The following is a 12,264-nucleotide window of genomic DNA, read 5'->3' as shown; positions in this document are numbered from 1 at the left end:
CCCCTAGTCACCTGTGGGGGTTTACTTTTTTCATTTTTATTTAGGTTCCCCACCCCTGAGTGGCGGGGTGGGGGCCGGGGGGAGGGCAATAGGTCCCCCCCTTATTGGTATTTAGGACCCCCACCCGCTGTTTAAAAGTGGGGGCTGGGAGGGAGGACAATAGCCCCCCCTTATTGGTATTCAGGGCCCCCACCCACCGCTCAGGGGTGGGGGCCAGGGGGGAGGACAATAGGTCCCCCCTTATTGGTATTTAGGGCCCCCACCCGCTGCTCAGGGGTGGGGGCTGGGGGGGAGGACTATAGGTCCCCCCTTATTCTAATTTAGGGCCCCCACCCGCCGCTTAGGGGTGGGGGCCGGGAGGAGGACAATAGATCCCCCCTTATTCTAATTTAGGGCCCCCACCCACCGCTCATAGGTGGGGGCTGGGGGGAGGACAATAGGTCCCCCCCATTATTTTACTTTAGGGCCCCCACCCGCCGCTTAGTGGTGGGGGCCGGGGGGAGGACAATAGGTCCCCCCCTCCTTATTCTTCTTTAGGGCCCCCACCCACCACTCAGGGGTGGGGTCCAGGGGGGAGGACAATAGGTCCCCCGTTATTTTACTTTAGGGCCCCCACCCGACGAACACATGAAGGGATTTTGCTGAACTATGGAGGAGTTTATGACATAAATATTTTACTTATTAAAGAAAGAACTAGGGTCCTAATATTTCTTATTGCTATTATTATATTAATACTCCAGTAAAGGAGGAGAAGGGTTGCTCTTTCCTGCAAACATTCGTACCATTGTGCTTAGCAAATTCAGTAGAAGATGAGTTTACACATGCAATATGAGTAAGATCCAACTGATTCAATAAAAGAAATGCACTACAGCAAGAGTATAAATATCGGATGATGTCGTATGACACTGAATGTCTCCACGGTTTAAAAAAACAAAACCTCAGTAAATCCAAATGAATATGATGAATATGAAACATACGAGAAAGAGAACACATTTTTTGCTGAACTATGGAGGAGTTTATGACATAAATATTTTACTTATTAAAGAAAGAACTAGGGTAGACCTTATTCCAGTAGCTTAGCGTGAGATTTATAAAACTATATGGTATCGTTGTACACCTTGTTTTGGTTTGCTCTTTAACCTTGTTTTGGTTTGCTCTTTCCGTCTTGTGTCCTTAAGGGGTTAAAGAGGTTCTAGGATAATTAGAAAATAAGATAGAATGATACTGCGAATAAAAACAGATTCAGAGAATCTTTTATTTTGTCATATTCTTGTGGTGGCATTCTTATATATTGTTAGGTAGACATATGCGTTTGTATTGTTCCAAATTTAATCTTGTCCAATTTTTACCGACATTTCTGAATTCAGAAGCTTCTGAATCCCAAACCCAGCAGACTCCAATGCGTAGCAAAAATGTATTAATTCGGAACGAATCCAAATTACATTTTTCGGATCCATTTGCTTCATAAAGAAGAGCACATTTGGGACTTATCTACTAAGCAACTAAAACAGCAAAGTTAAATAAGGGACTTTTTCCTTAAATTTGCTCTATTAGCTGTTTAGTAGATGGCTCCCTAATTTGTACCCTTATGTGGGATTGCCCTATTTAAGGATACTAAATTAGGGCACTGTTTAGTAGATGGCTCCCTAATTTGTACCCTTATGTGGGATTGCCCTATTTAAGGATACTAAATTAGGGCACTGTTTAGTAGATATCTCGATAATTTGTACCCTCATGTGGGATTGCCCTGTTTAAGGATACTAAATTAAGGCCCTGTTTAGTAGATATCTCCCTAATTTGGTACCCTTATGTGGGATTGCTCATTTAAGGTGCTTAACTCTGCTTGGCAATTTCTTCTCCCCCTGTCTAACTGTTACTATTTCACAAGATTAAAAATGACTGCAAATTTATAGTGATAGTCTAGTTACCATGACATTGACAAATAAGTGAAGAGACTTTTTGGATCTTAAAATTTTCAAATAAAAATACTAAATTAGGGCACTGTTTAGTAGAAAGCTCCATAATTTGGTACCCTTACGCAAGACTGGCCTATTTTGGATACCGAATTAAGGTGCTGTTTAGTAGATAGCTCCCTAACTTGTGGGATTGCCTATGTAAGGGTACCAAATTATGGTGCTGTTTAGTATATAGCTCCCTAATTTGTTAGGGAGCTTTATACTGTATTGCCTTATTTAGGATACAAAATTGAGGCACATTTTAGTAGATAGTTCCCTAAATTGGTGCCCATTTGTGGGATTGCTCTATTTAGGATATCAATTTAGGATGCTGATTAGGTACCCTTATGTGGGATTTAGGATACCTAATCTGCTAAACAGCGTCCCAATTTGGTATCAGGAAATATACCAAATTAGAAAGCTTCTACTAAAAAGAGCCCTACTTTGGTATCCTTAACCAGGACAGACCCACATAAGGGTACCAAATTAGGGAACTGTTGTGTTTAGTAGATAGCTCCATAAATTGATATTTAAAAAATTCAATCCCACATAAAGGTACAAAACAGTGGCGGATCCAGAGCCTGATCTCGGGAGGGGCACTTGTAGATTATTTAAAAAAAATAATCCTGGCACAATAACCACTACAGCTCAGTGTAGTAGTTATGGTGCCAGTAGTGCCAGGATCCCACCCCAGAGTAAGTAGTCATACCGTTTAAGAACAGTTTGACAACTTACCTGGGGTCTGCTGGGATATAGGGCATAGGAGAAGTGGTGTGTGTTAGGGGTGAAGTGTGTGTGAAAGGTGCAGTGTGTGTGTGTGTGAGCGGTGAAGTGAGTGTGAGTGCGTAAGGGTGACAGTGTTTGTATGGGGGCACTGTATGTATGTGTGGGGCAGTGTGTGTATGGGGGGCACTGTGTGTATGGGGGGGTCGTGTGTGTGTGTTTGGGGCAATGTGTGTATGGGGGCAGCAGTTTGTGTAGGGCACTGTGTGTGTATGGGTGTGCAGTGTATGGGGCAGTGTTTGTGGGGCAGTGTGTGCATGGGGACAGTGTTTGTGGGACAGTGTTGTATGGGGACAGTGTTTGTGGGACAGTGTTGTATGGGGACAGTGTTGTATGGGGACAGTGTTGTATGGGGACAGTGTTGTATGGGGACAGTGTTGTATGGGGACAGTGTTTGTGGGGCAGTGTGTGTGTGGGGGCAGTGTATGTGGGGGCAGTGTGTGTATGGGGGCAGTGTTTGTATGTGGACAGTGTGTGTAGTGTTTGTATGTGGGGCAGTGTTTGTGGGGCAGTGTGTGTATGGGGTCAGTGTGTAAGGGGGAAGTGTGTGTAGTGTGTATGGGGCAGTGTGTGTATGGGGACAGTGTGTGTATGGGGACAGTGTGTATATGGGGACAGTGTGTGTATGGGGACAGTGTGTGTATGGGGGCAGTGTGTGTATGGGGTCAGTGTGTGTATGTGTGGGGCAGTGTGTGTATGGGGACAGTGTGTATATGGGGACAGTGTGTATATGGGGTCAGTGTGTATATGGGGTCAGTGTGTGTATGGGGTCAGTGTGTGTATGGGGTCAGTGTGTGTATGGGGTCAGTGTGTGTAATGTCTGTATGGGGTCAGTGTGTGTATGTGGGGCAGTGTGTGTAGTGTTTGTAGTGTGTGTATGGGGGCCGTGTGTGTATGGGGGCAGTGTGTGTATGGGGTCAGTGTGTGTATGGGGTCAGTGTGTGTATGTGGGACAGTGTGTGTAGTGTTTGTAGTGTGTGTATGGGGGCCGTGTGTGTATGGGGGCCGTGTGTGTATGGGGGCCGTGTGTGTATGGGGGCAGTGTGTGTATGGGGTCAGTGTGTGTATGGGGTCAGTGTGTGTATGGGGGCAGTGTGTGTATGGGGGCAGTGTGTGTATGGGGGCAGTGTGTGTATGGGGGCAGTGTGTGTATGGGGCAGTGTGTGTATGGGGGCAGTGTGTGTAGTGTGTGTATAGTGTGTGTATGGGGCAGTGTGTATGGGGGGAGGGGAGGAGGGAAGGGGGGCTTTTTAATGAAAAAAAAATAATGTATTTAATGAAATATATTTATGCCCCCCCTCCCTTCTTACCTTTATTGAGGAGGAGGGGGGACATTTCTGGATCCCTGGTGGTCCCAGTGGGGAATCCCTGGTGGTCCAGTGGTTCCAGTGAACTCTAGCCCGCGCTCCAGGGCTAGAGTTCACTCTCGCGAGATTTGGAGCGTTGCCGTGGTAACCGCGGCAACGCTCCAAATCTCGCGAGAGGAGGACCCGGAGGAGCTGCTGGTAACAGCTCCCGGGTCCTCTCTCCCTCCCTCCCCTGCCGGCTGTCAGCACAGTGCCTGCGGACCAGGGAGGGAGATCACTGATCACTCTCCCCGATCCGCAGGCACATTGCAGGGCTGGCGCTTGGGAATGCCAGCCCTGCACTAGCCGGCAGGGGGGAATCTCGGGGGGGGCAATTGCCCCGTTGCCCCCCCCTGGATCCGCCAATGGTACAAAATTATGGAGCTTTCTACTAAACAGCGCCCTATTGGGGAATAACGGACATCTGAATTTAAAATGTTTATGAAATTTTCAGCCAATTTTATTTTTCAGAATCGAGAATTTCCTAATTTCAACTGAATCTGAATTTAGAATTTCTGAATCAGAACTAAAACGAATCACTTTTTTTTCTGTGAATATGTCTATTGTTAAGAACCAAGTACTTATGTTTTATATAGGTTTTAAGCTGTAAGGTTGCCCCTAGGTACCATCTCAAGGGACTAACAGAAGTAGAGTACGTAGGCCATAGAGGTCTGCAAACTGAATTTTTACTGTATTATTTCAGGTGTCCCTTTTGATGGGAGAAGAGTTTTTTTTGTCTTCGTGGTGTTTTGTATGAAAATTATTTCAGATCTGTTTAGAAGTAAAATAGGATTGTTACATAAGCATCTCCTTTAGGATCATTATTGCTGCTATTTAACACTTACAGTACTACACACACGGGTTGTCAGACAGACAGACAGACAAAAAGTGGATGGACGGACGGACGAACGGACAGACAGACAGACAGACAGACAGACAGACAGACAGACAGACAGACATACATACATATGAGTGATACATATGAGTGAATAAGGTATATAAATTAAGTATATACAATTTTTATGTTAACTTAATTTATTTATACGCCATTATTCATACTAAACAAAAAGATAACAGTCACATATATTGCATTTATTATGTAATTATGATAATAGCATCCATTTACAACATTCGTAAAGCAACACCCTACAAATATGTGTAATATATTCATTTACACATTAGAAGAACCAGGCATAACATTAAAAAATATTTATAAAATAGTCACTGAAGAATTATTATTACACATACTGTTATAGAATGTGTGGACTCCAGTATAATATATCTGTAGGGTATAACATAATAGCTACGGTTTATTGAGAACCAGTGTTGTGTCTATTGCAGTACTTACTAACTTCCCAATCTTCCTCTACTAACCTAACTGACCTTTAACCCCTTAAGGGCCAAACTTCTGGAATAAAAGGGAATCATGACATGTCACACATGTCATGTGTCCTTAAGGGGTTAAGTTACAAACCCTAACATAGATATGAATAATGAAAGTGAAAAATAATTTTTTTGAATCGTATAAATCACTGGGGATTCTTGTACATAAGCTCCAGAATTATGGAAAGCGTCAGCATTATAATAAATGTTTGCTGTATGGGAGCCAATTTCCAATATTAAATTATTATTTGCATTTCTCTCATGAAAGTAGATTTTTTTAAAATAAAATATCTTCTGCCAGTATTTTTGTTTTGGGTTGCTTTATGTTTTTTTCGTTGTTTTTTTTTTTTTTTTTTTTTTAATCACCTATGAGTTGTAAACACAGCAGCTATTTTATCTCATGGTTTCCGATAGTATATTTATGAAATTCGGAAACAGAAAGATTATAACCTATGTTCTATATTGCTAAATAAACACGTAACTTTCCACTAGCTAGATTATTTTATTAACATTTATCCAGTTTTATATTTACAGTCTGTTTATTTAAAGTACACACTAGCAATTACAAATGATCTGTCAGTGTTATTCTGCACATGCATTTTACCATAACACATATTCAATATAGATAATATTTTTTTATGGAGCAGGCATGAGTCGTTGACGCTTAAATCAGCCAAGCATGGTTAAAAGGACCCCAACTGCCAGCTGGTGCCCATATATTAAATTGGATCCTTTGACCTACAATTATGAGCAACTGCATGTAAATGGAACAATATCACAGTTAAGTAAAATTACATTATGTTTTTGTGTCCCATTCATGAAGTACATATCAGAGCAAACATTCTGAAAATCTTCAACCAATTATTTAAGACCGTGACTGTTTATACTTCTACAAATGAGTTTTTTTTTTCTATATTGATTTACAATTTTGCACACTTTATACTATTTAAAATATTTTCCAATATATTGGGGTTTTTTTTGAGAACTAAATTAAGTTGTAAAACCTGCAAGCTGTAATATTAAGAGAAAAACAACATATGTCATTGGAGATTTTTAGAAGAGTTGGGGATGACAATTAATGGTGGTAAAATTAGACTGGGGGCTTTTCAGCAGCCCCGTTGTGCTTCCATCCTGGGTTAGCCCTTTATAGCAATTGCATGTTTTATCATCTGACGCTTCCTCAATATATTAAACAATAATAACATTATGAATCTTCATGTAAATACATAAAACTTGGACAAAAGGTAACAATTTCTTTCTATAATCCAAAACAGATCCATATGGGGTATACAATTGGGTAACCCCGTGAGGCAAAACCATTATACTAATATAATCCCAGATCCTCGCACTCCACAGATTATAAGGAGGAGTTAATGCAAAAATCTTCTCTATATTTATAGTACATAGTAGTCTCTAAAACAATAAAAATATGGCAGGTCAGTAGTACACTTAAAACTTAAACTACCTGAACTCAAGGGTGGAGAAAGAGGGAGACATATCACATACTCAGAAGAGCTGGGCGCATTCCGCACCTCTCACAGCTACCAGGTAGCTGGTGAAAAAGCTTTTAAAGAAGAGCAGAAACGCATCCAGCTCTTCTGGGCATGTGATATGTCTCTCCTTTACTCCCCCATGTCTTTGGTGAGAATTACATTTATTTGTTTACTGCTGACCTGCCATTTCTTATTGTTTTTGATACTACTATGGATTCTAAATAAAGAGAAGCTTATTGCTGTAACTCCTTTTAATTTATACTAAACCTATTTAGTTTAGAAAAACATCGCGTGAGAGGGGATATGACAACACTATACAAATATATTCGGGGCCAATACAAACCATTGTGTGGAAATCTATTCACAAACCGGACTTTACATTGGACACAATGTAAAGGGTTTAGACTGGAAGAAAGAAGATTTTTCTAAGGCAAAGGAAAGGTTTTCTTACTGTAAGAACAATAAGGATGTGGAATTCTCTGCCTGAAGAAGTGGTTTTATCAGAGTCCATACAGATGTTCAAACAGCTACTAGATGCATACTTGCAAAAACAGAATATTCAAGGATATAATCTTTCAATGTAGGGTAATAACTGCTTGATCCAAGGATAGATCTGACTGCCATTCTGGGGTCAAGAAGGAATTTTTTTCCTAGCTTGTTGCAAAATTGGAAGTGCTTCAAACTGGGTTTTTTTGCCTTCTTTTGGATCAACAGCAAAAAACATATGTGAGGAAGGCTGAACTTGATGGACACAAGTCTCTTTTCAGCTATGTAACTATGTAATATAATTATCTTGGTTGAAAAAAGACTAAAGTCCGTCAAGTTCCACCTTGAAACCCATTATTTTATGCTGTTGATCCAAAAGAAGGCAATAAAAAACAATTGTATCCATTTCCAATTATGCCAAAAAAAGAGATAAAAATCCTTCTTGACTCCTTGATGGCAATCAGATTTCTCAGTTGATCAACAACCTGTCTACATACATATCAGTTATATCCTTGCCTTTTCTTTTAAATTTATTTATAGAATGTGATAAAACAACATATTTAGGCAAAGAATTCCAGCTGTTTATTGCCCTTAATGTAAAGAACCCTTTCTTCTGCTGTAAACAAAAGCGGCTTTCTTCTAGTCTCAACGGGTGACCTCTTATCTGTTGTACATTCCTGCTAATGAACAGGTTTGGACTGACCCTGTTTATATTTGTATAGTGCTATCATATCCCCTCTGAGGCACCTTTTTCTAAATAAAACAATTCCAGTTTTTCTAGGCTTCCCTCATGACTAATATTTTTCATCCCCCTTACTAGTTTTGTAGCTCATCTCTGCTCTTTTTCTAGTTCTGCAATATCCTTCTTTAAACTGGTGCCCAAACTTGCACTGCAATATCAATGTGGGGTATTACCATTGATTTGTAAAGAAGTAAAATTGTACTTGGATCACTTGGATGAATCATTACCCCTTTTTATACATAAAAGCACCGTACTAGCTTTTGCAACGGCAGATCGGCATTGAATACCGTTGCCTAGTTTGTGATCTATAATTGTTCCCAAGTCTTTTTCATTTAATGTTATCCTTAACTCTTCCTCTAATGTATAAGTGGTTGGTGGGTTCCTTCTTCCTAAATGCATTACTGTCCAGTAATACATTTATCTGCAGAGGCGGCTCTCTAATTAGGCGACTTAGGCAGCCGCCTAAGGCCTCGCGCTGGCTGGGGCCTCACGGACCCCTAAATCGCCTTAGGGCAGACTTACATGTCGGGTCCTCGGTCCTTGACCGAGCACTCGACATCAGGAGGGGGCCCAGCGGCTTTCACTTTATGCCACCGGGTCTGCCCAGAGAGACAGCCTTCAGTCTGCAGGTCTGCCGGATGTGAGCTGCAGACTGAAGTGTCTCACGATCCCCAGCCAATCAGCGCTTTGCTTGGTGTGTTGCTTCACCATGAAAAAAAGTGTACAAAGGCCACAGTCAGCCCCCCATATACACAAAACACCGCTAGCAGGTACCACACACACATATGGTCCCAGACACAAACACATACATTCACATACAAGTATACGTTGTCAAACGTACTCTCAGGCACATACACAGGCAGACAATGCCAGACACATTCAGAAATACACACAGCCAGATAAACACATTGTGACTGTATGTCTGTATTAGTCAATATTTGTGTCTCTGTGCATCAGTGTGTTTGTGTGTGTGTATGCATGTGCATTTATCAGTGTGTATGTGTATTTGTGTATTAGTGTTTATATGTGTGCATGTATTAGTGTGTGTGTCTGTCTGCAATCTGTTTGTGGTATGATATGGGCAATGCAAAATTAAAGTTGCTAGCCACATATACACATTATATGCATACATACATTTACAATACACGGGGAAACACTTATATGATAATATACATATAAAGGAATTTAGAATAAGTGGGGAAATGTGTATGACATTGTTTTCTTATCTGTAACTTTATTATTTAGAAAATAATTTTTTAAAAGCCCAACTAAAATGTTCATTGTTCAAATAACCCCTTCACACTGGCACTTGTGTATACACGACTGCCAGGCTATACAACCATACCCCGCAATCGTGTATAAATGATTAGCAAATTATGCCATAACTACAGTCAAAGTGCTCACAACGTAGCGGCATAGGGAGCTGCGACAATGCAAGCCTCTGAAGATGAATACAGAGATTACATCTCTGCATCCAAAGCTGCAAGCTCGCCCTTCAATATATGTACAGATCCTTATGCACACACAAGGCAACCCCTTTTATTTTTTTTTATTTTTTTACTAATGGTGTTAGTGGGAGGGCCTCATGTTTGGGTTTCTCCTAAGGCCTCGCAAAGTCTAGAGCCGCCCCTGTTTATCGGTATTGAATCTCATCTGCCACTTGCCTGCCCAGTTCCCCAATTTATTCATATCCCTCTGTAGTGAAGTTATCTCATGTTGTTTCCTCTGTGGAGTGCAAGGACCTGAGAATTCATTATATACATTTTCCCTCTCGCAATTACCTTGAGCAGATGTAGCAATGCCTAGATCTCTATTTTCAATACCCAGCCATACCATTTCTGATTAGATTGGCTACTGAAATAATCATTAAGAAGTTTTCCGTTTTCCATTTATACACCCAAATATAACCTTATTGGTGGAACAATGACATATGAGTTATTATGTAACATTCAGAGTTATTTTACTAAACTGAGAATCGTTGGGAATTCAAAGTGTATAGAAGCATATCTGGCTTGCAGAATTTAATTATGCTGGCCTTATATTTAAAATGTACTTTGAATTCATACAATTCTCCCTTTTGTGAATAACCCGGTTAGAGTTGAACTAAATAACGTCAGTAAAATTACTAGTAGTAGAGAATCTACAGGTAAGACAGGGTAGGTTTATTGAAGACAGGAAAATAAAATAAAAATAAGGTTTGGCTTAGAGGTCTTAAATGTATTTGTAAAATGACTCTACTTGAAGAGACAAAGTCTTGCAGGAAAAAAATCTTACATCATTGACTGTAGGTTACAATATTGAAATGTTCTATGAGTAACAGACACATTTAGACTTTAGACGTCTAAATAGAAAATTGTCAAAGGTTGAAATCAATCAATCAATAAGTTACTGGATGGTGCAGTCGGATCACCATAAACACTACAATACATTATCACGGTTAATGTGATATGAGGCTTTGGGTGCTGTTCCCTTGTTTTCTGCCAAACAATTTAGATGCTAAACCACCCTCAGTGTGCACAGGCTCGGATTGGAATCCAAGTTTGTACAGCTTCTGAAAAATATGGTCAAAGTTAATCTAGGCTTAAAGGGACACTATAGTCACCTGAACAACGTCAGCTTAATTAATCAGTTTTGGTGTATAGAACATGCCCCTGCAGCCTCACTGCCCAATCCTCTGCCATTTAGGAGTTAAATCCCTTTGTTTATGAACCCTAGTCACACCTCCCTGCATGTGACTTGCACAGCCTTCCATAAACTCTTCCTGTAAAGAGAGCCCTATTTAGGCTCTTTATTGCAAGTTCTGTTTAATTAAGAATTTCTTATCCCCTGCTATGTTAATAGCTTGCTAGACCCTGCAAGAGCCTCCTGTATGTGATTTAAAGTTCAATTTGGAGATTGAGATACAATTATTTAAGGTAAATTACATCTGTTTGAAAGTGAAACCAGTTTTTTTTAATGCAGGCTCTGTCAATCATAGCCAGGGGAGGTGTGGCTAGGGCTGCATAAACAGAAACAAAGTGATTTAACTCCTAAATGACAGTGAATTGAGCAGTGAAATTGCAGGGGAATAATCTATACACTAAAACTGCTTTATTTAGCTAAAGTAATTTAGGTGACTGTAGTGTTCCTTTAACAGAAACCAAGGGGACAGCTCCAAATGACTCATACTGGGCTATCACTAACGTGAGAATTTAAAGTGACTTTGAATAGTTGACCTGAGAAGTTAAGAATGATTCCAATTCACCTACTTTGACTTTAAAATTGAAATTCACTGTGAATTCCTTATGAATTCTCACTTTAGTACAAATAATTGAAGTGATTACAGTGCTTCATTTAATGGTTATTGCTCTGTAGAAGTTGATGTTCAAACCCATCCTTTGAAATATTTGGAAGCAGGGGGTGAACGGACATTGTCTGCAAATTTACTGGCATTATATCAGTGACTAGTGGGTATTGGCAGATAAATGTGTTACTCTAAAGGTTGGTAATTAGTACCAGAGTATAAATTAGGGTTATTGAGATTCTGTAAAGTACATGAGAGTAAAAATGTTTAAACTCTATTCTGGGACTGAAGTGGTTAAAAAAAAAAAACTGAATTAAAATATAAAATTTTCACTATGTGCATAGAAATCTGGAATCAGAGAGGTAAATGTAAATAGTATCTCTAATTTAAATATCGTGAATACCATATTAGGCACACTAATCTGAATGATTGTATTTGCGGAATTAGTCTCACTTATACAATGTTAAGTAATGTTGCTTTAAAAGGATTTCTACGTGTTAGTGAATTAAACCAGTGGAATTAAAATGATTTAAATGATTTAGGAAATGTAAAGCATATAAATGTGCTATATGTTTAATCAACAAAATGACCGTATGTCACTGTTATGCTTAATGCGAGATAACTGGGGATATGATATACATAAAATTATACATTTTTATGATATTGAAGTATTTGTCACTGTTTTTTTTTTTGTTTTTTTTTAAATATGTCTGAATAACTTTAAAGACAATTGGATTGAATTATTAATGATCCAAATGTCAGAATACAAACATTTTGACTGAAAAAGTAAAAG

This window comes from Pelobates fuscus, chromosome 8, assembly GCF_036172605.1.
Source record: "Pelobates fuscus isolate aPelFus1 chromosome 8, aPelFus1.pri, whole genome shotgun sequence".
Classification (NCBI taxonomy): domain Eukaryota; kingdom Metazoa; phylum Chordata; class Amphibia; order Anura; family Pelobatidae; genus Pelobates; species Pelobates fuscus.
This window is presented reverse-complemented; position numbering follows the sequence as displayed.